The sequence below is a fragment of the Pogoniulus pusillus genome, chromosome 21 (genome assembly GCF_015220805.1).
Source record: "Pogoniulus pusillus isolate bPogPus1 chromosome 21, bPogPus1.pri, whole genome shotgun sequence".
In the NCBI taxonomy this organism is placed as follows: domain Eukaryota; kingdom Metazoa; phylum Chordata; class Aves; order Piciformes; family Lybiidae; genus Pogoniulus; species Pogoniulus pusillus.
The window spans coordinates 7,310,408-7,336,377 of NC_087284.1; the positions used below are offsets into that span (position 1 = coordinate 7,310,408).

General features: G+C 41.3%; 1 long non-coding RNA gene across 3 annotated transcripts in view; it reads right to left on the reverse strand.

Annotated features, from left to right (window-relative positions):
- LOC135184768 (uncharacterized) overlaps nucleotides 1–25,970 on the reverse strand; it is a 260,467-nt gene that overhangs the window by 65,802 nt on the left and 168,695 nt on the right. Inside the window, exon 3 of one of the 3 annotated variants that reach the window (XR_010306164.1) lies at nucleotides 18,945–19,075. The exons of the other annotated variants lie outside the window; for them this stretch is intronic. This is a non-coding gene — a long non-coding RNA (uncharacterized LOC135184768). Of the gene's footprint in view, nucleotides 1–18,944; nucleotides 19,076–25,970 lie in introns of those variants that run through there. 3 annotated transcript variants of the gene reach the window in all.

Here is a 25,970-nt window from a genome sequence, read left to right on the forward strand (position 1 = left end):
TGCTTTCACCTTCATTTGTTCTTCACAGCTGAAATAAATGGTTAATCTCTCAGGGGATCATGCATGCTATTTGTTATTGATTTTATAGCTCAATAACATACTAGGGCTGTGAACAGGTTGAGATCAGATTAGGAAACAACCACTTAGAAGCAGACACCAGCTGTGCACTTGTGATAAATTACATTTTTCCCTATGAATTTTCTACCTAGTTATAGTTAGTTTACAGAATTTAGCACCATATGGACTGCCTGATAGTCAGGTAACAACCCAAAACACAAACACCTTCCTCAGTCAAAGAGGCAACCTGTAGCTTGAGGCCTTTAGAATATAGTATCATAATCAAAGATTTGCAAATCCTGAAGAGTCTGGCTTATAACTCTGAGCTCTACATTTAATATATACACTAAGACTGTGTGAAGCCTTTGACATTATTTCCTACAGAATTCTTGTGGACAAACTGACTGCATTTATGGCTTGCACGAGCACAAACTCTGCTGGATAAAGCACTGCTGGACAAACAGGCCCAAAGGGTGCTGGTCAGTGGAGTTAAATCCAGCTGGCAGTTGATCATAAATGGTGTCCTCCAAGGCTCAGTGTTGGGACCACTTCTGTTTAACATCTTTATGGATGACCTTGATGAAGACATAGAGTGTCCAGCAGTAAGTTCACAGATGACACCAAGTTAGGCAACAGAGTGTTCTGCACAAGTGTTAGGGAGCCTCTACAGAGGGACTTTGATAGATTGGGTGCATGGGCCAATGTTAATGGGATGACTTTCAACAAAGCCAAATGCCAGGTCCTGCACAAGGGTCATAATAACCCCAAGCAATGCTACAGGCTTGGGGAAGAGTGTGTGGAAAGCTGCTGGCAGGAAGGGACATGAGGGCTGTAACTGACAAGCAATTGCACATGAGCAAGCAGTGTGCCCAGGTGGCAAAGAAAGCCAATGGCATCCTGGCATAGATTAGAAATGCTGTGTCCAGCAGGAGTAGGGAGTGATTTTCCCCTTGTACTCTGCTCTAGTGAGGCCACACCTTGAGTACTGTGTTCAGTTTTGGGGATCTCAGTACAAGAGATACTGAGGTGCTGGAGAGAGTGCAGGGGAGGGCAACAAAGCTGGGGAATGGCCTGGAGTATAAATCTTATGAAGAGGTACTGAGGGAGCTGGGGCTGGTTAGTATGCAAAAGAGGAGGCTCAAAGGAGACCTCATTGCTGTCTACAGCTACCTGAAAGGACATCGTGGAGAGCTTGGTGCTAGTCTCTTTTCACAGGTAATTAATGATAGAACAAGAGGGAATGGCCTCAGTCTCTTCTCTCAAGCAACCAGCAACAGAACAGTTTCAAGTTGTGCTGAGGGAGGTATAGGATGTTAGGAGAAAGTTCTTCACAGAGAGAGTGATTTGTCATTAGAATGGGCTGCCCAGGGAGGTGCCAGAGTCGCCACCCCTGGAGGTGTTCAAGAAAAGATTGGATGAGGCACTTAGTGTCATGGTCTAATTGAATGGACAGGGCTGGGTGATAGGTTGGACTGGATGATCTTCTTGGAGGTCTCTTCCAGTCTGGTTGATTCTATTATTCTGTGGATATTAGGAATTTTTTTCCCAGTAAGAGTCAGGCATTGGAATGCTCAGAAGGTGGTTGAGTCACCAACCCTGGATGCGTTTAAAGGTCGTTTGGACATGGTGCTTGGGGATATGGTTTAGGGTGCACCTTGCGGAGTAGGGCTAACGGTTAGACTTGGTGATCCTGAGGGTCTTTTCCAACCTCAGCATTTCTGTGATTCTGTGAAACAGTAATACCCCAATGGTAAATGTGATAACATTAATATGCAGAGAACTTGGAATCAATCTTTCCTAAATACAGAGTTCTTTGGGGAAAAAATGGCTTTACTGCTTTTAGAGCTGCTAAAAAGAAACCTCCCTGAGGTCCATACAGGGAAGAAGATTTCAAACTACGCATCACATACCAAATCTCAGTGTTACAGTGATGTGCTTACCATTAAAACTTTTCCAAGTATCATTTGAATGTAATTCAAGTTATTGCAATTTCTTCTTAGAACACAGGAGAAACTTTTCTTAGACAAAAAGATGTGATTATATAAAAAAAAAAATCAATGAAAGTATTTTGCTTAGCAGACTAAGGGACTCAGAAATCTTGTGAATAAAGTATATTTCACTTCAAGCTCTTCACTCACTCTCTTATTTCCCACTATGGACTATCATGTTAAATATTCACACAAAAGACATTCTCTGTCTAAAAGACACCAGATAAAATCACATATACATACATGCATTCCCCACTGATTTTCTATAAGCATTATGGACCCCAGTTTGGTAGATTTAGACTAGATATCAGAAGGAAATTCCCTGTGGTGGGGGTGGTGAGACACCAGAATAAGTTGCCCAGAGAAATTGTGGATGCCCCCTCCCCGAAAGTGTCCAAGGTCAGGTTGGATGAGGCCTTGAGCAACTTGGTCTAATGGAAGGTGACACTGCACATGCTAGAGGGTTGGAACTAGATGATCTTTGAGGTCACTTCCAACTCAAGCAATTCTATTTTTCTGCTATACAACCACTAAACCTAGTTGTGGAAATATTTGCTAAATCATTCTGTGTGTTCTGCCACAGCACAGTTTTTGCCTGATATACATCCAGGGGTGCTGTGTGATGAGATTCTTTTCCATGAAAATCATCTAAGCCACTTACATGCTGCTTAGGCTAAGCTAAAGTATCCTGCTGAACTGGCAGTTCACACTGTAGTAACCTTATTTTTATTCTCTCTTACAGTGGTTAGAAGTTTCTGACGTAAACAAAATTATCTGAGCATAAAACTCACAGACTAATGAACGGGTATATCATAGCAGCTATAATTCTAACACTAATGAAAGGTGTATGTGAAGACTGGAGCTTGCCATAGGTTCCTAGATAAGTTTAAGTGATAGGAAAATGTAGCCAAAAAAATCTCCCTTAGTTTATAGGAATATACTGTGTAAGAAAAGGGAAGTTTACATTTAAATAGGGGTAGAGATCCCAAATCCCAGTTTGCTAACGAGGTTGAACTGTTATTTATGTGTAAAGAAACCTTACATAAATACACATTCCAGGGCTGGACACTATTTCACTAGCTCTTGGATTTAGTATCAGATGTTCACAAGACTGTGCAAAAAAATGAAGTTGCCATGCTACAGCCAATATTCAAGAGTCAACAGATACTCCTAGAGCTGAGTGAATAATTAAAAAAAATTTGAATAACTTATTCAAAACTATGAAATTCATCACCTAAATTACTTGACTAATACATCTATGAATTATGAACAGACTATGCTGGGTGAATAATACATTAATAATTAATATGAAAAATATAATTAAATTCTTCAAATTAATTACTTGGAGGATATGAGAAACCATAATTATTCTCTACACTGTATTCAAAGAATAGAATGCCTGAGTAGCCTGCATGCTCTTGGAGTCTTACAATTTTTCAGAGCAATGTGTAGGATATATCTTTATAATTACAGAGTATTGGGCTGATATCTCAAATATTGCTTCAGGCTAAGAGCGATGAAACATGTCATAATTGAACAAAATCACATATGGTTTAATAGAAATATGCTAATGTTGGGCTGTCTTGTTGGCAAAGACTGGCTCTGTCTCAGAGAGACTTGAGGAAGGCAGGGAATCTTAGACAAGCAGCCAAGTGCTTGGGACATGAAAATTGCATTTGCTAATTCTGAACACAGGTAACTTTTCAACGCCAGCAGAGTTCAAGCGTGTGCAGTGCCTCAGTTTCTCACTCATCTTTAGTGCTGGTGCCTGGGTGACAGCTCAGACCTCTGTCCTCGAGCATTCCTGCAAGCTCAAGTTGTAGGACTCCACTTTGCAAGTACCTCTGGTACGCTTCTGCTTCAAGCCATGCTACATCCAGCTAGTTCTGAAGCATGAAGGGATTTGCACAGATCAACCTTAGTGCCCAATTGTGTGCTCAGACAGTTGCAGGCAGAAGATGTACCTGCACTCACAATGTTTGTCACTGCCACAAAGACATTACAACAGCAATTCTTTTTCCTTTTGGGCTGGGGGTCAGCTGGGAAGCTGTGATGTCTGTAGGGTATTGAGGCCTTCCTCTCTCCAAGTGGCAACGTTGCACTGAGCAGTTTCTGAGGAACAGCAGGGAAATCAACCTTCCAAAATTACAAGGCTCTACTCAAGATCTTTCCTTGCCTGTTGTCACAATTTCATGTAAAACCGTGTAGTTATTTCCTGATGGACTCTGGTATACATCACAAAACCACACTTGTACTCTCCACACACACATAGCATAATGTAGGTTATGCTCAATTATGTAGTGAGGCTTAAAATTATGCCAAGGAGAGTTATGGCTGTGGATGGAGGTCAGTGCTACACCTGGGCCACAGCAGAGGTGCAATGAGGACTCCTGTTGAAAACAGAACTTCCTTAAGTGTCTAAGACACTGCAACTCTTAGCAGTTATCTCACTCTTTATTCAGTGATAGACAAGGGCATGATTTATTGTGCATTAAACATAAATGAAGCTACCAAATTTATTCCACTATTACGACTGGAAAATGGCAGCTAAACACAAAACTAGGCACATAGCCCACCCTTTTGTATACCACTGCTAGCTTAAAAGCATGATAAATGTAGAGGAAATTCTACATATTGTTATCTCATTATGTTTTGCTTCAACCAGAAAGAGCTTTGCTTTCGAGCGTAAAATATCTGTGAAGATTCTGAAACAAAAAACACACCTCAGGAAAAAAACACAACTCTTTCAGGGTCTACTTCTCCACTTTAACAGCCTACACACCTACCCACCTATCCCCCACACCACAAACTGAGTCTTGAGGTGGCAAAATGAGTTCCCTTGGTTTCACTTTTCTTTAAAGGGTATTTCAGGCACTTCACCACTTCATGGTTTGATCTGGCTGGTTAACAAGCAAATGAAAACTGTCCTGAAAGTAACTGTCCCTGACTATAAAGACAGACCCTAAATTATGTATCCCTTGTTAGTGGATCCATTACGCTGTAATTTGCAAGCACTGTCTTAGTCACTCGGACCTGTCTTTATCCTCTAGAATTCCCCCATTAGCCTCAGCTATAAGCTCCCAGCTTTTCCCATGTTATATAAGAGGTCATTTCTTCCATTTTGTGAAAGATTCCAATTATGTGGAATTACTAACAAGATATCCATTTAATCTGACTAAACACAAGCATTTTTATTCTCTGCACTCTTTTCCATTTCCAGGAATCAAACAGGCTAGCTGGAGTGAATACCTGATTCTGGGAGTGACAGCTGTGCTTCTTTTTCAGTAACCTTCAATATATTAGTACAGGATAGGAGTCTTCAGAAATGAAAAAGTTGCTCTCCCAAAGGCACAACCAAAGCAACTGGTGATGTTTACGGATGACTTTCCTTAACCAGCATGTTACTTCCTTCCCGTCTCCTGGCCTGAGACACTGTTCTGTACCTTGGCTTGAAACTGACAATTACATTCCGATTCTGTTGAGCACTGAGCATCCTTCCCAGAATGCTGAGTCTCCTGGAGTGCTAATGATATCAGTGGGAGTGAAGGAGCTCAGTTCCCCACAGGGCTGAGGCACAGCTTCTTTCAGTGGGGATTTCAAGTCCTGTTTATTCCTATGGATTTTCATGCCCTATCAGTCCTTGAAGGTGACACAGGAGAAAACATGATGACAGCAGGGCATGACAAATCTCAGGGAAGATTTGACTGTAAATATTCTCCTGTGAAATGTAGATATTATTGGAATAAGCTGAACAAATCATGAAATTGGCTAGCAAGGGCATGGCATCATTATCATAGTGCAATATCTTCAAGGAGAAATTGTGTAAGGCCTTTTAGAAGATTTATTACATTTCTTAAATGAAATAAAATATTAGATCTCTAAATTTTTTTATTTAAATTCTATCAGTAACTCCCTACATTCCTTTTCTCTGCCCAATGAATTGGCCACTATCAGATTTTTGTATGAGATAAAAAATGAATGATCTCCTTTTGATTAAAGAAAGAAAGAAAGAAAGGAAGAAAAAGAAACTTTCTGCATAACTTTGAACTCTCAATCAACCTTGTTTCCATGTAACTTTGAACTGTGAATCAACCTTGGAGCTCTCATTAAAAACTCCCTAACTTTTAATGGCAGAAAACAGTTTCTGCTATCTTCAGACTGCAGAGTGAGATTCCTGGCAATTACCCAAAGGCGAAAAAAGGTGAAAAATATAAGCATTACTATTATCATTACATGAATCAAAGACTGGCTTAGATTGGAAGTAACCTCAGAGATCATCTACTCCAACCTCCCTGTCATGGGCAGAGACGCTGCTCAACTAGACTCGGCTGCTTAAGGCCTCATCCAACATAGCCTTGAACACCCGCCCAGGGAGGAGGCATCCACAGCCTCTCAAGTCAACCTATTCCAGAATCTCACCAACCTTGACTAAAGAACTTCCTAAGATCCAGCCTAAACCTACTCTCCCTCAGCTTAAAACCCTTCCCCCTTGTCCCCTAGACGCCATTATGAAAATTCCCTCTCTAGGCTTCCTGTAGGTTCCCTTTAGGTATAGTAAGGCAGCTATAAGGTCACCCCAGAGTCTACTCTTCTCCTGAGACACAGGTGTGGGGTGAGCACAGCTGCAGAAGTTAGAAGTTGCATATTTCTGAATCTCAGCAACAAATTCCTCTCCTAGCTTTTGGCAAGTGTTATTCATTCATCTCATTTTACCAATAGGAAGTTTCTAGTAAATGCTTAATGTGCTGGAGTATTATATTTGAAAACAGTCCTAAAACTATCAATTTGTATTCATAGGAGCAAATACCATAGTACAGTACAAGGTAATTTGAAGAGAAAAAAAAATATCCATTCCTAGAGTAACTTTCTTTATAGGTATTTGCCCAAGACTACTGTTTCTTGATATAAAAGGCAACAAGAACATTGGTAAAGTTCCCAGTTATAAAGCCAAAGTAACTTAGGAAAAACTCCTTTACTACTGTTTCTTTGAACTTCATTCAAAAAACTCAAACACAGTATAGATAATGTAAAGATCCTGATGGAAATCTGTGTTTGTGCAAAATTCCATCACCTTTACTGGGTTATTCTGCTGCTATTGAGGAACTCAATGGCAATTTGGAGAGAAAAGTCTTCTGAAAAACAAGATGACAATCAACTTAGGGACCTAGAGAATGAGGAGATGTGTGAGAAAAATGTCTTTGAATGAGTCATAAAATGTTCTACAGAGTGGAATTTTCATGTGATCCTTTGAAAATAAATATTGTTCTATTTTTCTCAAGATGTTTCTGATTCATTCCTACATAATTATTGCTCAATCAGAAATGTATAAATGCTGTTAATTGTAGTCATATCCACAGCCAATGTCATCCAAACTAACATAGAGATTAGCACAGAGGTATGCATTGGAATGGAGCTTTGAATTCAGTACCTGAAGAGGTAAGGCACCATAATCAGTGAAACTTTCTATGGCTTTGCTTTTGTGGAGTACCTTTGGACCTCAGGATGAGCGTGGCTACAGAGAGGTTCCCTTTTTATGCTGAAAGAAAGTTGAGAGTGCTTTCTTTCTAATAGCACAGATAACCCTAGAGATGCTGGTGCTATAGAAAGGGTGAGGAAGCTGGCAGGTTAGGAAAGCCACTCCAAATGAACAGTAGGACTAAGATGATAAAAGAAGGTGGCTCTGCAACTCAGAAAAAGAAGAGGGCATCACATGCTGCAAGAGTATACACTCAAATAAACATATGTTTTTCTTTCTTCTCTGGGCATCTCTGCAAGCACTTCTTAAGCAGAAACAGAAAACAAAATGATTAAGCAGTGGATTCACTAAGTGTAATGTAACCAGGTTGGCATGGACTGGTACTGAGCAGAAGGCTATCCAGAAAGACAGAGGTAAATACAGAGGTTCTGATGTAGTCTTGCTGAGAAGAACTTCCACACTTTTCCAAAGGATTAAGTAGGGTTCATTTCACCTTCTCTAGAACAGGCAAAATTCCCTGAATGGACAAAGACAATGCAAATATGCTGAAGCAGTAAACATGAAAAGAAATGCAGCGGAGAAAGTTCCTTGCTAGGAACCACACATCCTTTTCGTTTCCTTGTGGTCCACTGTCTCCAATTCTCACAAGAGCTGCAGCTAGAGTTTTCACATTTCATCAGTCTTGCTATAAGCAGCTATGAGCATACACACCACATTGATGAACTTGTAACAATGTCACTCTAGACATGGAAAAATGCTTCAAGGGCTACCTCCCTTGAAAAAATTACTGACAGCTCACTTGTACTTCAGCAGAAGCTGAGATTAGCACCAAGGATTACGTGGTCAAATAGATAAGAGTTGTTAAATGCTGGCTCTGCCCCATACTGAATACTTTAGTTTTGCACTTGGCTCACTTTTAACAATCCCTCTATATCGCACTATTAAAATGTATCACAGGATCACAGGATGTTAGAGGTTGGAAAAGACCTCCATATACCATCAAGTCCAACCCCTCTGCCAGATCAGGACCATAGAATCTGGCTCAGGTCGTACATGGTCACAAGACCATAACCTAACATTTTCTGCAGTCATTTGCAACAAGTTAAGGCAAGTATACAACCACTCAGCGTTCTCCATTAGATTCCAGCTGTGGTAGTACTGTGTTGTAATTAATCATACTAAGCCACACACAAACCCAAGCACGAATGGGCCTAGCTATCACTATAACATGGGATGGTATGCACCATACATCTATATGGCCACTGGCTGCTCTAACAGCACAGATCTAGCAACAGAAGGGGAACTGGATTAAAAATCTTCTCAAAATCCATGTTTAGGTCTGGGTTTGTTTAATCATTCAGTATTTTATATAACATCACCAGACACTCTCTTGGATGTATTGATTCAAAGCATTCTGTAAGATATTGAAAAGTCAGTAGAAGGAACATGAGATGATTCAGTCACAGGTATATGGGATTGTTACTGAAACCAGGAAAACACAGAAGTAATGTAAGCAAGTCAAGTCAAATAAGTATAACATGACTTCACTTCCCCAGCATTTACCTTTTACCTTGTTGCCTTCACTTCGTATCCTCCAAAGGCCCTCTGTGGATACCACTACAATTATCAGACCACCGCCCTGGTTCTTACACAAGCACACAGGAAACTGGAAAAAGGGTAAAGCACAGCAGAAGCCTTTGCCACCCGTGGGAGTGGCAACTTCAGGCAGCAGGGCAATGTTTCTGTGCCAGCTGTGCAATTAGCAGAGAGATAAAGGACAACTCTACCCTGGAAGGAGTCTGAGCACTGAAGTGTAGCTTCTGCTCCAAGCCCCTCTCCGGAAAAATCCGTTTGTCTCCACTAGCAACACAGGGCTCCCAGACAAACAAACCTCTGAACCAATACAGCCCCTTTACTTAGTTCGAAGGTAAGAGGTGAACAGACCCTCTCCTCCTTCTGCTCCCTCCCCATTTTTCCTTATCAGCGTGTTGCAACATCAAGGCAAGTTAGAGGAATCAGAAAAAGCCACATGTGTAAGCAGCAAAGATGGTCAGTACTCAAACCTTCTCCTTTAAAAGCTAAAATCAGCTTCCTGAAACTTCCAGGCATAATCTATCTAGCAGTAATTAAGAGGGAACATTTTCTGGGTCAGTGTAAGGCATGCTTCTTCTGCAAGGTTACTTCTGCTTTTGCCCAAAGCAATAGCAGTGCACGGAAGAGATGGTCACAGGGCAAGGACATTTGAACTGTTTCAGTATGGTCACCTCTGTTTTGCCGGTTAGTGAGTCTTTGTTAGGTCACAATAAACATGTATACAGCAGCAACAACAACAACATATTTGCTTGTGCAAGTAGTAGTGATAAAAGTGTACTCAACATTATTGCTTAGCCTTGACCTAGCCAGCTATTGGAAGAACTCTACCTTTGTCAATAAGTGCTTCCTTCCACATACCATGCAGTCAGACTCCGTGCTGCAAAGACTTACTTATATATCTACATATACTGAATTTTAGTCACTCACTTCACTGACCAAAAAGGGTTTACTTGCTCTGTACTGTTAAGAGGCCTGGAGTCCAAAGAGGTAGCTCAGCACTGTCACAAGCAAGCATTATCTCATACATAAAAACATTTTGGTTGGAAAAGATCTTTCAGATTATTGAGTCTAACCATTTATTTATTCTTCCAAGGCTGGGGCCAAACCATGTCCCTCAGCACATCTTTGGTGCAGCAAGTGTGTCCAGCAGGTTTAGAGAGGTTCTTCTCTCCCTCTAATCTGCCCTGGTGAGACCACACCTGGAATAACATGTCCAGTTTTGGCTCCCCAGTTCAAGAGAGATTGAGGGCCCTAGGAGTGTTGAGTCTGGAGAAGAGAAGACTGAGACGAGATTTAATGAACATCCAGAAATATCTGAGGGGTGGGTGTCAAGTGGATGGGGCCAAACTCTTCTCAGTGATGCACAGTCCTAAGACGAGGAGCAACAGTACAAACTGGAACATAAAAGGTTTCACCTCAACACAAGGAGAAACTTCTTACCAGTGAGGGTAACAGAGAAGTGAAACAGGCTGCCCAGAGAGGTTGTGGAGTCTCCTTCTCTGGACACTTTCAAAACCCATCTGGATGCATTCCTGTGTGAACTACTCTTGGGCATCCTGCCTCGAGAGGGAGGTTGGATTGATGATTTATGCTCTCCACAGTTCTGTGATTCTGTGCTCTCTGCCTTTCTGAAACACCTCCAGAGATAGGGATTCAACCACCTCCCTGGGGAGCCTGGTCATGAAGATGACCAAAAGTAAATGTCAGGTCCTTCTGATGGGGAGATAACCCCATGCATTGTTACAAGCAGAAAGATAATGATCTGGAAAGTAGCTCTGCCAAAAGGGATCTGTGGATACTGAGATGCTCTATCTATTTTTGAGATGCTATACACTTGTAAGTGTATTGGACCTCATTAAAAAAAAAAGTTTTTAACAATCCACTTGTCCACAGATTTGGAGTGAGTCCATCAGATTATCATCAAGGTACTTGGAGCCCACAGTGTGCAAAGAGAGGCCAGGAGACCTGGCTTTGTCCAACAGGAAAAATGGAAGGCTGGGGAGATGTCTTATTGCTACACATGACAATGTTACGAGTTGGGTAGAGAAGACTGAAGCAGGCTCTTCTTTAGATGTGCACAGGGGAAAATTTTACAATTCCTGGGCTGTATGAGGGACAGTGTGGCCAGCAAGATGAGGGAGGTCATTCTGCCCCTGTACCCAGCACTGGTTAGGCCACAGCTTGAGTACTGTGTGCAGTTCTGGGTCTCTCAACTTAAAAAAACATGTTAAGATGCTGAATGTGTCCAGAGAAGGGCACCAAGGCTGGTGAGGGGGCTGGGGCATGCCCTACTAGGAGCAGCTGAGGGAGCTGGGGGTTTTCAGCCTGGAGAAGAGGAGGCTTAGGGCAGAACTTATTGATCTCTACAACTACCTGAAAGGAAGTTGTAGCCAGGTGGAGGTTAGTCTCTTCTGCCAGCCATCCAGTGACAGAACAAGAGGATGCAGCCTCAAACTGTGCCAGGGCAGGTTGAGGCTGGATGTTAGGAAGAAGTTCTTCACAGAAAGAGTGATTAGCATTGCAGTGGGGTGCCCAAGGAGGTGGTGGAGTCCTTATCTCTGGAGGTGTTTAAAAGGAGACTGGATGAGATACTTAGTGCCATGGTTTAGTTAATTAGAATCTGCTAGGTGATAGGTTGGACTCGATCTCAAAGGTCTTTTCCAACTTGGTTAATTCTGTGATTATGTGATTACAGAATCATAAAATGGTATGGAAGCCTTAGAAGGGACCTTTAGGGATCATCTAGTCTGCCTGTCCCCTACCGTGGGCAGGGACATCAGCTTGCTATAAGTTTTGTCCATCCTAACCTTAAATACTTCCAGTGGTGGAAGTATCCTGCCCACAAGTTCTCTGGGCAGGATGAAGGCCAACAGACATAAGATGAAGCACAGAAAACTCCATTATGGTGTAACAGCAAAAAAGGCAAACTACCAAGAGGGTGGTGAAACACTGGAACAGGTTGCACAGAGAGGCTGTGGAATTTCCATCTTTGAATATATTCAAAACCTTATTAAGCATGGCTCTGAGCACCTGATCTGGCAAGCAGTTGCGATAAGTGGCCTCTTGTCTGACTTAAGTTATTCTTTCAGTCTATGAGGAGCTCCACTTCAGCCTCCTCAATATAAAGAACATATAAAAAATATCTGGTCCTGAACATCCACATAACAAAAACCAGGCACTTTTACTTCAGCTGCATTGTATGAACTCTGTTTAGCTCTGATGGGTAAGAATAGTAGCCAGCCTGAATGTCAAAGATAGCATCAGCAAAATTGTATTGCCAGAAGGAAGCAGCTCATATAATAAAAAAGCTTAAGGACTCAGAGAGATCAGCAGCTTCATCAGGATTGCATTCCACAAAATTTCACTATGAGGGATGGTTCTGAGGGTGCTTGAGGCTACCATGCTTCTGGACTCTGAAGGCAGAATGGAGGACGACTGCAGTTTAAGTGAGCTCTTCAGTTAGGTGCTTCTCAAAGGATAAGCTTCTGCTCCCAGAACAGCCTGCACTGCCACAAGACAGAGGGCAACACCCTACACATTCACAGACTTCAAAAAATAAGCACCAAGCCTAACTCTTTAAAGATACCTGCACAGTGATTTGCCACAGTGAACTGGAATAAACAGGAACCATTCTGATAACAGACACTTGCTGCCCTTTGGGGTGTATTTCTGTTCTTTGAACAGGTTTGAAAACAGACATGAGGAGTTGAGCAATAGTGAAGATGGAGTATGGAACCATCAGCTTCAGTGGAACTATCTGGACTTTTAACCAACTGAGGCAGAGGTACTTATCATTGTTCAAGCAAAAGAGAGTAGCCTTCCCTCTAAGTCCACTCTTTTGAGCTAATTCAGAGTTCCAAATGAAACAATCTCTTTTTATGGTGTATAGATTTCCAACTTAATTTAGATATCTGAAGTTAAGCACCATAAATCTTCATTTTCTCCTCATAATAGAGTGTTGGCAGACATTCAGCATCAGTAAGCATCAGGGAGGACTTCTGGAGCCCAAGTCCTCCACACTGTGTTCAGATCAGCTGGTAATTTTGACAAAAACCACTGCTGGAGACTCACACTGAGAGAGGAATCCCAGTCCTAGCCAGGGAACCCACAGAAAGCATGCACTATTCTAACTGGGAAGGGGACACCTCTTTCACATCTCCATCCACATAAAAATGAGAACACACAGAAACAGGCAAGCAGTGGGGGAAAGGAGATCAACTCTATTTGGCTGACAGAAAGCTGCAAGCATAACACTATTTTGGTTTGGCAATACGGGACATTGTTTTTCTGGTGTCAGTTCCCCAAAACGAAGTTAACTATAGAAATACTGCAGCTTTGCATTTCCATCTCCCCCTCTTAAACACCCAGCCCTGGGTGCAGGAAGCGTAATGCTATCATTGAACTTTGTTTCTTGGGACACAGGATTTTCAGTTACACTTTTTGTAGAGAAATCAATCTGAAAGCTCAAATTATTTTAAAAAAAAAAAAAAAAGATGCAAAATAGATGAGATTTGTAAAATATGATTTGTTTTCATTATAGGGCACTTTCCTAAAGTGACCATGGGTTATGTAGCAGCTGTTCTAAACAGGATATGGCAACCTCTTTAAGCTTGAAGAAAGCCATCATAGTTTGTGTCAACTAAGTCCTATTGGGTTCTTGTGTAAGCAGGTGAATGCAGGAAACTAAATGGTCCTTTCAGCTTCTCTTTAGGTTGATATGCATTCACACATTGCAGCATTTGAAACTGTTACAGTGTGCTTCCAGATGCAGCTAAGAAGGTGTAGGGATGGTATGATCCTCTAACAACTAGAAAGAAGCAGTGAGATTGTAAGAACAGATCAGAATGCGACTCTAGCCCTATTTTTTAGGAACCAAACTTGAAAAGCAAATGTGACAGGAAAACTACGTGGGCACAGCTTTTGAGAGCCACAGCCTTCAATTCTAGTATCTCCTTGCACAACTTACAGTGACTCAAGCCACAGACTTAGCTAAGGAGAGTTAACTCAGAAAGAAACCAAATTTCTCATTTCACCTCTTAAAGTTAAACTGAAAAAATAAGGCATGATGGAAAAAATTAGAACAATTCTTCAGAAAAGACAAATCTAATAAACTGGGGAATTATGACTCCTTTAAAAAAAAAGAGAGAGAGAATATGAATCATGTAATGAGTATGGGCATAATTATGCTAATGGAAACAGTCGTGTTACTCTGGGAATGATTATGTTAAGTCTCTGAGCATGCCCTATATAAATTAGTGGTTTCCTTAAACTTGAACAGTCTGAAATAAAAATAACCCTTCTTGCAGTGTGAAAACAGGGAAGTGTGAGGAAAGGGAGAGCAATGTCATATCCCTCTACCCAATCTAATATCACTGCAAAGATTTCAAAGCTACTGTATATATGCTGTGTTTGGTACCAGTCCTATTTTAGTAAAGTAGAGTACAGGAATATTGTCACACCCACAGCCTAGATCATTATTTAGTGCTTGCATTAGAAGAACAGACTGAAAAACAACAATCTATCTCTAACTGAATTCAGTAGCTTTAAGGAACAGATTATGGCTCTAGATAAAGGTCTTGCTACTATCCAATAAATATAACTGTGAAGGAATTACTTCTCCCCTACAACAGGAAGGACACAATCTGCTTCAGCCTTACAATGTGGGATGCATGCAACCTCCTCTGCATCAGCTTGGCTGTTAACACTTGGCAACATCCTACTCATTGCAATCCCTTTCTGCTCACACAGTAGGTGAGAAGCTCCTGCCTTCTTCTATGGAGCAAACCTAAGAAAGATCTAATGAGGGCATAAAATAGCACAGGGAGTTTTGTATCCCATTCATTTAGATATCTTGACCTTGACTTACATAAATGGATTAAGACTGTTTCAAGAAAATCTACATTACTCACATTTTTACTTTACTTTTTATTAATGACAGCTGTTTTGTCACTATCATATATTCTTAAGAAGTCCAAAGAAATCTTTAAGATGGTGATAATTGCCCTTAAGAACAGAAAGATCACAGAAATCTCAGATGAAATTTGAATTCAAATACCAGATTGGCTCAGCACTTTGGACTGCAACACCAACTCCATAGCTGGAGCAATGTCTAAAGCACAGCCATGTTTGTTTCGTAGAGATGCAAACACAGCACTGCCAAGCAGATAATGCTGTAACATGCCATGCAGCCCTGGCAGCAGCTCTTTGGGGGGCATCAAGCTGACTCTGAGAGATGGAGAATCAGTGATGCAATGTATTGTGTAGAGGAACACTACAGAATCATAGAATCAGTAAAGTTGGAAAAGACATGGAAGATCACTGAGTCCAAACACAACCCAATTACCACGATCACTAAATATCCACTCTAAATTTCTGCTGCATAGCTTAAACACACTTCCTCTTGTCCTATTGCTAGTTACTTAGAAGAGACCAACACTGGCCTGACTCCAATCTCCTTTCAGATAGTTACGGAGAGCAATAAGATCTCCGCTTAGCCTTCTCTTCTCCATGCTACATAATCCTAGTCACCTCAGCTGCTCCTCATACATGCCTTCCAAAGCCCTCACCAGCCTCTTCCAGCACCTAACACCATGTCTGCTGCTACATCCCTCAAACACACCAGGACTCTGCGCTGTGCTCCTGCAGAACGTGCTGGAATGTGTCCAGATAAGGTCCACCAGGATGATTAGAGGGCTGGAGCACCTCTCATATGAGGACAGGATGAGACAATTGGGGTTGTTCAGTCTGGAGAGGAGAAGGCTCACAATAAGGGGAAGACCTTATTGTGGCTTTCCAGTATCTGAAGGAGTACTACAAAAAAGCTGAGGAAGGACTTTTCAGAGTGCTAGGTAGTGATAGGACTGGGGGGAATGGAGCAAAACTAGAAGTGGGTGGATTTACATTAGATGTAAGGAAGAAGTTCTCCACCATAAGGGTGGTGAGAGACTGGAACAGGTTGCTCAAGGAGGTGGTGGAAGCCCCATACCTGGAAGATTTTAAGGCCAGTCTGGATGGAACTCTGAGCAGCCTGATCTAGTGTGGAGTGTCCCTGCCCATGGCAGGGGCATTGGAACTGGATAATCTTTGGGGTCGCTTCCAGCCCTAACAATTCTGTGATTCTGTGATAACCAAGCTGTGGTAATAAACACAAAGAGCCTCTCTTGTTTGTCTGTTCTTAATTGTTTGAGAGTGCTGCCTGTGTCTGTGAAATACAGAATCACATCTCCCTTTCTTCTGTGTGTGTGGAATAACAGCACTTACACAAGGTGTGAAGCTCAGGGAAAAGGAGACTCCTCACAACTCGCCTCCCTCTCAGCACCTTCCATTACTTTTCTACTTGTAAACAGCTTATAAAGTCTGAATTCCCCACACAGGATTTATCTTTTTTTTTCCCAGCTAAAAGGAAATAGATGTTATGGGCAGATTAATTTACCTTGCTTACTCCAACTAACATTGCATTTCATTGAATAGCATCAAAGTATGACACGTTCCCCAGTAAGACCCTGCCCTGAAATAATATGATACTGAATCACACATGTGTGTTTCTAACTACGAGCCTACCGAAGCTCTCTTACACCTCCTTGACATCTTACAAGAGCCACAGGGGATTTTCCTACAGCACTGAATGTCCCCAACAATGCATTTCAAAATACTTACAGGAAGAAAAAAAACAGGCAAAAGGGAAGAATTTTTCAGAAAGCCAACTGAACTATTCATTCTAACTCTGGGATATTTTAAAGAGGAGAAAAGATAGACATTTCAAACCAATTAAAACCACTTCTCTCTACTGCAGTCAAAGCCCGTTCCTGGTACAGAGCTTTTCTTTTGTTTTCAACTCCCATTTCTTTCTTGTTTTGGCAGGGAAATATTTTAAGCTATTTTTCTTTATCAAGGGAAAAATGTTTTGCCTCTATTTTCTCCAGATGCCAAAATTGTTACACTCAAGCAAAGTTATAAATAAATAAATCACACAAAAACATTTAAGCAATGACAAGCACAGAACTTTTTCTGCGATGGCAGAGCAAGTTTCTAAAGTCAGGAAAAGCTGAACTGAAAGTATGTCAGCAATTTCTACTGTCTCTGCTCTCCTGCAAGGGAAGGGAGTGGATGAAAATATGTAGACCTTGAGAACTTTTCAGTTCAGAAGGCAGCCATTACAAATTCAGATTCAGACCTTCACCAAGATGACATGACTAGAATATACCACCACATCGGGCTGGACAAGACTGTGAGGCATGATCAGGAGGAGTTAGGAGCAGGAATTAATAATTTGTATCTGACCACTGAAAGTCTGCACTCACCCATTTTCAGAACCACTACAAATTGCTGTAAGCAACTGTCACTCTATAAATCTAAAGTTCTGGTTCTCAAAATTGGATCAGTGAGACACAGTGGTCTCAGGAGCTTTCTCCTATGGAACACAGGGTAATGTTTGGGCCTGTTTGCTGTTGTGCAAAGGCATAACTTCCCTGCCAAGCCTTGAATATCTCCACAAATGGAGTCCCAACCACCATCCTGGGTAACCTGCTCCAGGATTCCACTACCCTCATGGCAAAGAACTTGTTCCTAACATCCAATCTAAATCTGCTCTTCTCTAGTTTGAAGTCATTGCCTTCATCCTATCAGTACAGGCCTTTGTAAATGGTCTTTTTCCATTCTTGTAGGCCCCTTTCAGGTACTGGAAGATCACCGTCAGGTATTTTTGGTGTGCCAACATCTTTTCTCCAACATGTTAATATTATCTGTTCATACATACGAGGCAAGCCAAGATGTACACAACTGAAAATAGAAGTCACTGAGATAATGGCTTTACAGAGCTATGACCTGTGAAGTTTAAGTATCCAGAAGAATGGAGAACTAGTCTAGCCCAAGTACTTTTAATAGTCCCATCTGAATTGTGAGAGGCGGTGGAAAGCCGTTTTTGTTCTTAATTCAAGAGTGGGGCAAGGTATAGGGTTATACAAGCACCAGCTCATTAGCTCTTAAACCTCTTGTCACAAATAAGATCTGTTCTTCAGTCTGTAGCACACTGTGCTGATTTTCTCTGCTATTTCTATTGTATAAAATGTAGTTTCTTGTATTAAATGTGATTTTTAGAGGTTCACTTTTGTGATTTACTGTCAACCCCACACACAATTGTTCTTTATAGAAAGCACTTTTATTCTCTTGGATCTACAGAGCTATTGAGTGAGTCTTTACTGAAATTGGTTTTGGTTTTGCTCTCTTTTATCTTTTTAATGGTATTTCCCACCAAATTGACTTGCAGATGCTAATACTTTGACAACTAAAGAAGCAGGTATGTCTGAGTTGTCATCTTGCAGTCAGTTTTTCCAGAGGCAAAAAGGAGTGCTTCCCCATCAATTTATTTAACTTTTTGCCTACCTACCTGCATTTCAAAAGCTATCTTTAAGGCTCTTTTATGGGCATAAAAGCTCTTAAGCGTTTAAGAAGCTTCACAAGGATTTAACCATGCAATTTATATAGTCTCTAATAGAAATTATGTGGTCAATTCCCCATGCAATTCTTGGACTTTTCCCTTTTTTTAAACTATAGCTGGGCAATTTGTATTTGCTGAAACGTGGCCAAAGTTCCGTTAAACATCAGCAGGAGAATTATGAAACCACTTTGCACAGTAACTCACTTTTACTGTACTGAGCCCACACTGCTCTTATCTTTCCATATTAGGCCTGATATGTTGTGTCAAGCATTTCAACCTCTAGCTTCCATCAGAAGATAAATGACAGCTGTCTCTGAATTAATGGAACATGAGAGCAGATGACTGCTCTGCACCCTGCACCCTATGAAATGTTTAAGTACGCACTCACCTGACCTGACCTTGCTATTTCCACTTTCCCAATTTGATTTCTGGTGATGGAGAAAGGTGAGTGAAGAGTTCAGCTCCCACACAGGACTTCTGTGTCGAACACCGCTGTGCTATCCATCAGAAATGTTCTCTGTCCCTCTAAAACCAAAATATCTATTGTAAAAATGGGTTCTGCTAATAAATAAAATTTAAAAGTAAGAATCTCGGGACTTTATGAGTCAACTTATGCTACATCAAACAATATTTTTGTTACATATTTTCCTGCAAGACCCTGTGACTAAACCATCCAGCTAAACCAGGAGGCATTTTGTTGTATCACAGGCTCACAGGATGTTAGGGGTTGGAAAGGATCCAAGGAGATCATCAAGTCCAACCCCCCTGCCAGAGCAGGACAACACTATCTAACACAGATCACAGAGGAACACATTCAGACAGGCCTTGAAAGTCTCAAGAGAGAGGGAGACTCCACAACCTCTTTGGGAAGCCTGTTCCAGTGCTCTGTGACTCTAACAGTAAAGAAGTTCCCTGACTGTGATGGACAGCCAAGTACAACAGTACTTGGCAATACTAAGAAGGCTGAGAAAAGTGAATATTTTGAGACATTCATAAATACACTTTAAGCAGTAACCTCTGTCTCACAAGCAGGATGAAGGTGATGGGCTAACCTGAGCCTCACATTTTCAAAAGGTCAGTCATCCAATTGCTCACACAAAAAATGTCACAGTACTTAGGTTCCTAATTTTAACACACAGCTGCTACAGTGGCTTTCCAAAGTGGGTATTTATGTGTGTGACTGACTAGAGTTCACTTTCTGTTACATTAGTCAAGACAACTGAGATAATGCAAAATAGGTCTGGTCTAAAATATAGGAGAATCAGACATGTAAACTGATTTTTGTAGAATAAGGTTCTTAGCTCACAACCTCTGAGGCTATAATATGGATACTAAAACAGGGATGAATTTTTGTATGCATGTTTCTGTGCATGAGTTTTTAAATAGTATTCTAGACACCTTTTTAATTTTGAATTCCATTTTATGACAATAGGAGGAAAAATTTCCATATAGATGGAGATACAGGCAGTGAAAGTGTGTGGATGAGGCCAAAATTAGAATAAACAGAAGATTTCATTTCTCAGTGATCTGAACTTGACATTTTCATAATGTTCTGTTATGACCCATAAACAAAATAAGAACCAAATCAACGTGCGGTGTTTTTATAGCCAATCTCAGAGGCTTAATACAGGAGAACAACTTTTGGCCTCTTCAGAATAAGAAACTGTCTTGTATGTGCCTCTGCTGCCTGTGCTCACTTGCACATGCCTCCTGGGCATTGCAAGCATACTCTGAACAGTAGTGAATGCAAAGAGTAGGCTTTTTCATTTCTATGTGCAATCTAAGGCTCTTTGCTTTCTCTTTGGCCATCTGAATGCTAAACAACATGTATTACTTTTATCCACTAAAGCATGCCATGGTTGCACATGTCTAGGTATTCTTCTGGGAATGGAGACACAACAGAAATACAGTGCTGAAAATGCACAGAGGCTGCAGATTTGGTATTGGAAGAACACTTGATTCAAGTTCTTCATATTGTTTTAGTGTTATAACAATTCTTTTACATCATTTATGGAACTGGTACCTGTAGCAATGATAAAAACAGCTGTAACTTTGTCTGTTCTAATGAATCAGTGGGCCCTTGAGGCCAGGAGCGCCAATGGTATCCTGGGGCGCATAAAGAAAAGCGTGTCCAACAGGTCTAGGGGGTTCTCCTCCCCCTCTACTCTGCCCTGGTGAGACCACACCCGCTATATTGTATCCAGTTTTCTGCTCTCCAAATCCAGAGAGGCAGGGATCTACTGGAGAGCATCCAGTGGAGAGCTGTAAGGATGATTAAGTGATGTGAAGATATTTCCTATGAATAAAGACTGAGAGAACTTGGGCTGTTTAGTCTTGAGAAAAGAAGGCTGAGAGGGGACCTTGCAAATGTCTCTGCGATTCTGTAATATTCTGCCACTTGATTTGGCAATGACAGTCATCTATTTTGGATGGTCTTTTGACACTATTGCAGACTGCAGAGTGTACCAGTATGCATCCTCTCCACAGCCCCCAAAAGCATATCTGTTAAGAGACTCATTCAGAAAGCTCTAGTTTGGGCTGGAAGGGGAGCAGTGAGGGGGGTGTCAGAATGTGCCTGTGAGGAAAGAGCAGGGTAGAGAAGCATTGAAGAAAAGGTGACTCCAGCTTTTTCTAGTCACCTTCATCTAGGCTGCACTACAGGAAAAGTTTCTTCATACTCCAACGCACCACTGCACTTTTGCATAGTGCTGCACAAACGCACAAGCAGATGAATAGATGAGACGGGGAGCTTCTTGCACCCATTAAGGAATTAAAAGGCCGCAATCTAGCTCTATGTAATTAGTCAGTGATACTCATTTACAGCAGAGCAATCACTATTATTAATGAGACTAAACAGCATAGTGGGAGATCAGAAAGCAAATCTTTTTTTGCCCAAAAGGGTCTTGGTCACAACAGCGAGCTACCAGTGTGCAACCTCTCATTTCAACTAGTGGGTCAAGGGTCATTGATCAGCCTTCTAGTGCACAAAAGGATCAGGCAAGCAGTTTACTCAATAACAGGGGCAACATTTATGGTCTTCATGGAGTTGCTGCTGTACTGAAGGGTATAGCACCAGCTAAAGAAACCACCTGCCAGTGCAAAGCAAAGCAAATAAAGTATTTGTGGAGTAGAAAGTGAAATTTTAAAAGGAAGAGCCTGAAGTTTTTCCTCCAAGAGGTGGTGTACACATCCACGAGCTTCATCTATCTCCCTAGAAGGAATGACTGCAGGAGAGAGTGCAGAAATGCTCTTCAGACTTATGCTAAAGAAAATGTCACTTGTAGAAGGGCAAAAGCAACACAATAGGTAAAAGAGAACCCATCCAGTGGAAATGAAAATGGATGCAATGCATGACCATTTATTTTCTCATGCAGACACTGGAGATAGATTGCCTGTACCTATACCCTAGCTGCAGGCTAGATTTCATCTCTGTACAGTGTATCACTGCTATTCAAGCAGCCACTGTAGGCATGAAATTACCTGAAAGATACATCTACAAAGTGATTCCAATGCAGAAAGCTGCCTGAGAGACTTATTATACTGTAATAATATAAATATGTAAACATTACACACTAGAGTGTCTTATTGATCCTTGCTACCAAACATGACATCATTATTAATAAAAATGTAATGGGAGAGTTATAAATATGCAAAATAATAGCATATTAACCTAAATAACACCAACAAATTCCACAGTTTAGCATAAAATTGAAAACCACTAACCAAACACTATGTGGTTTGTTCATGCTAGGAGCAGTCAGGAATCATGCATAATGCAACAGTGCAACTGCTAACAACAGCCTCATGAAGATAATTTAATGTAGAGCTGGACAAGCTCCAGGAAATCTGCCTAGGGAGTAAATGCTGAGTTTTTCTTCTCTTTTTAAGTCAAAGAGCTCTGAGTCTTTTGGCTCACTGTCCCAGGTGAGTCTTATTATAAGGCAAAGGATCATATTAAAAGTTAAGGAAGAGCTAAACATCTTATTTAAATAATAAATATATAGATAGATACAGTAAAACCAAACTAAACCTACACACTAAAATAATCTAAATACACACACAGAGTCAAAATAAAAATCCAAGAGAAAAAACAAACAAACCATCAAACAAAGCAAAACAAACTCCACCCGCTGAAAAAGAACAACCAAGACACAAGAAAAATGAGGAAAAGACAAGCCGGTCCATGGCCAAATGCTATTCATTAAATAAAAAGTATTACACTGCAGAAAAGAGTCCAGAGATTGTCAGACATAGCAACAAAAGGTTAGACTATAAATTGTTCAAAACTGGCAACATATTTTATATCTCTCTAAATAGCGAATATTTACAACCTATACCAGTAGCATCATTAGTATAGAAGTATCTCTTGCAGTAATTAGGAAGAGACACCACTAATAAGAGTGGACAGCATGCTGCAGTTCAAACAGAAATAACAGGCTTAATGCAGAAATTACTTGCAGAGCTTTTTTGCCCTATGTTATGCAAGAGGTCAAACTAGCTGCTACAAATGGTCTCTTCTGGCCTCAGAGGCTAGAAAATTCAGATAAACTAGCTGACAGAGGCTTTTTCTCTTTTCCTTACTCTTCATCTTTTATCCTTTTTTTTCTTCCTTGCAATGGGATGAGGGAAGAGGCATCCCTGAATTTTTCCAAAAGTAAATTTGAAAAACAGTCTTGACAAGGACTGAGTTAAGAGCACTGTGAGCAGTCTGAGTCCCTGGCTTGGGCTAGCACTCTAAGTAGCACTGAGCGTTGCATATTCAGAGATCCCATCAGCTGCTGCGAGAACTCGTATCAGAAACAGAACTAGCAAGAATGCCTTTGTTTTGCTTGGGAGGATCTGATGCAGCAGGGTTGGTACTGAGAAGGGAAAGGTCTACATGTTTTCTGGAAAGCTGTAAAAGGAATGCAAAAGAAAGAAGAAGACACTCCTTCCTCCTCTGCTACTCTAGCATGTAAGGGAAGAAAGAACGGCCTGGTGTTTTTCCCTCTACCACAAAAGAGTCCTCGAAAGACTAACAATTAAAGACCAATCAAGATTCCATCAGTATTGCTACTAACCGAAGTTCAGTAGAAGGACACTATCAGCTGTGAATCTGCCTTTGTCTCTTTGCTCTGCTCCTCTCCTCTGAGGAATGCAGCTGCCAATTTTGTCCGAAACACTTGCAGGACATAAGCAGACGCTCTGTGATCCCACAGAGACAGACAGGCCTGTGTTCTTCCCTTTGTCTACTAAGGAGTAGTAAAAGCTGGCACAAAGATAAGTCCAAGTATGCTCAAAAATAATTCTGTTAGTTTTCCTAGTGGCATTCATTGTACTTTACCCTTCCTATTCTATATTTCTCAGCCTGATGAAGGGCCTCTTTGGTAAACTGGCCACCTCTTCACCCTTTCCCAAATGAATTCCCCCGTGCCTTCTTGGGCTTTTCCACTCCACTTCTAACTTTCAGGCTGCCTCTAGCACTGCTCTTCATGTAAGCTTGCACTGAAATTCATTAAGGTCTAGTACAAGAATCCATCTCAAAGACACTGCAGATGTTTCTTATGCATTGGTACAGAGCATTAAGGACAAAGGCACATTGTACAGTAACATGATTGGTTTTATTCCCCTGTTTATACCCTAACAAAGGCTGCAAATTAGCTTTCAGCTCATTTCTCATCTGCCTTCTGCAAGCCTGATTTGTAGTATTTCTAGAGGACTCTTGAACACTTCAAAGACACCTGAGCTCTTGAAATCCAGCAGTCTCAGTGCTGGTGCAACTTTTGGCACACGACTTACTGCACACTTAGAAAAGTCAGGTGCATATACCCTAAGCTCCTCTTCCCTGAAGTCTGCGCTAGACAGACTCTATGTATCACCCATGTACAAGTCGTGCTGCTGCTCAAGGATGAGACTACTCCAAGAAATGCACCAGAGAGCATCAGGAGCAGTGCTTCTCTGCAGAGAAGGATTGAGGAGCAGAGGCAGTGCTGCTCCTGTCAGGGCACCCTTCTGCACTGTCTGAGCACCTGGGAACAGCACTCAGGATGAGTGACCCTAGTCTAGGCAGAACCGGGTTCCTGAGCCACAGGCAGGGCTGAGGGAGGCACCATGTAGGCAGGTCAGGGTCCATAGCCAGAGTGACAGTTACCACAGGGTCATGCCAAAATGCTTTGGTTCTCTGTGGGTCGTTCTCAGTCACATCCCTGCCTGAACAACAAACTTGCCTTTTGCCCACAGATTCCAGCTTTGCTTTGGGCCATTTGAGACACACTGGCCACAGACAGCGACTGATCAGTTCAAATGTTCCATCTATGCCTCTTCACTTTTCATCTATGCTCTGAATCATAAAGGAAGCAACATGAACTTACTTATCTAGATGTCTAGACTGAAATTAGGCACAACTATGTGTTTTATTCACCTCATTGCTTCTGCCTATGAGCAAGGCTTTACTCAGAGGTAGCTGAACCATATCTGCAAAGCCTATGATGTCATTGCCAAACCAGGAGGGGGCAATACACTCTTTCATGCCCTTGTGATCCAAGAAAGTCTGCATGACAAAACTGAACACAGCCACAGCTAAACACAAGCACCTTTCAGGCCTCAGACTGCCAAAGAGATTTATCCCTTGATGAAGCAAACTCAGTGGCTAGCAGGCTCTTGTGCCATTGATATAGGTCATGTGTTGAGTGATGAATTAGCCATCTATCAGGGTATAGAAACCCACTGCACACAAATGCACATTGAGTATATCATTATTCCTGTAATAGCACATTAGCATTCCCCTTTGAGCAGCAGTCTTGTGTTATTCCCATTTTTCATATCACACATCTTCTTTTGTAACACCTGAAAGCATTTCTCTACTGCCAGGAAAAAATAAAAGACATTAGTAATACAATGCAGGCTTATTTTCAGGCACCTGCACAATCTGATGTTTTGACATTAAAAGTCTCTGGCAATCAGTTAGTCACTTCACAAAGACTGAATCAGCGCTGTCAAAGATTTATTGTTTTAAGTCCTTCCTATCAGACATCTATTCACTTTGCCAAGTAGTGTCTTTTAATAATTCTGTTCAGACTCTCATCACTGCTGCTTTCACCACTGTTCTTGCACTGTAAGTACAATCAATAGCTGGGTGGACAAAAATTAAATCATTTAATGGATTCTGGTTGAGTTGATTCAGGTCACGGGGTCACCCAACACTTCTAGCAATCAACACTATTTCATATTCCTGTATGGTAATAACAGTACAAATTCCACTTGGATGCTATCCTATGGCATGCCATAACTGAAGATATGGCTGTGTTGTGTGGAAGCACAAGAGAAGCCTCTGATACACCTGGTAAAAACCATAGTTTTCTTTTCACCACCTTGATTTCACCGTGAGTGTGACAGAACACTGGAACAGGCTGCCATGGGAAGTTGTGGAGTCTCTCTCTCT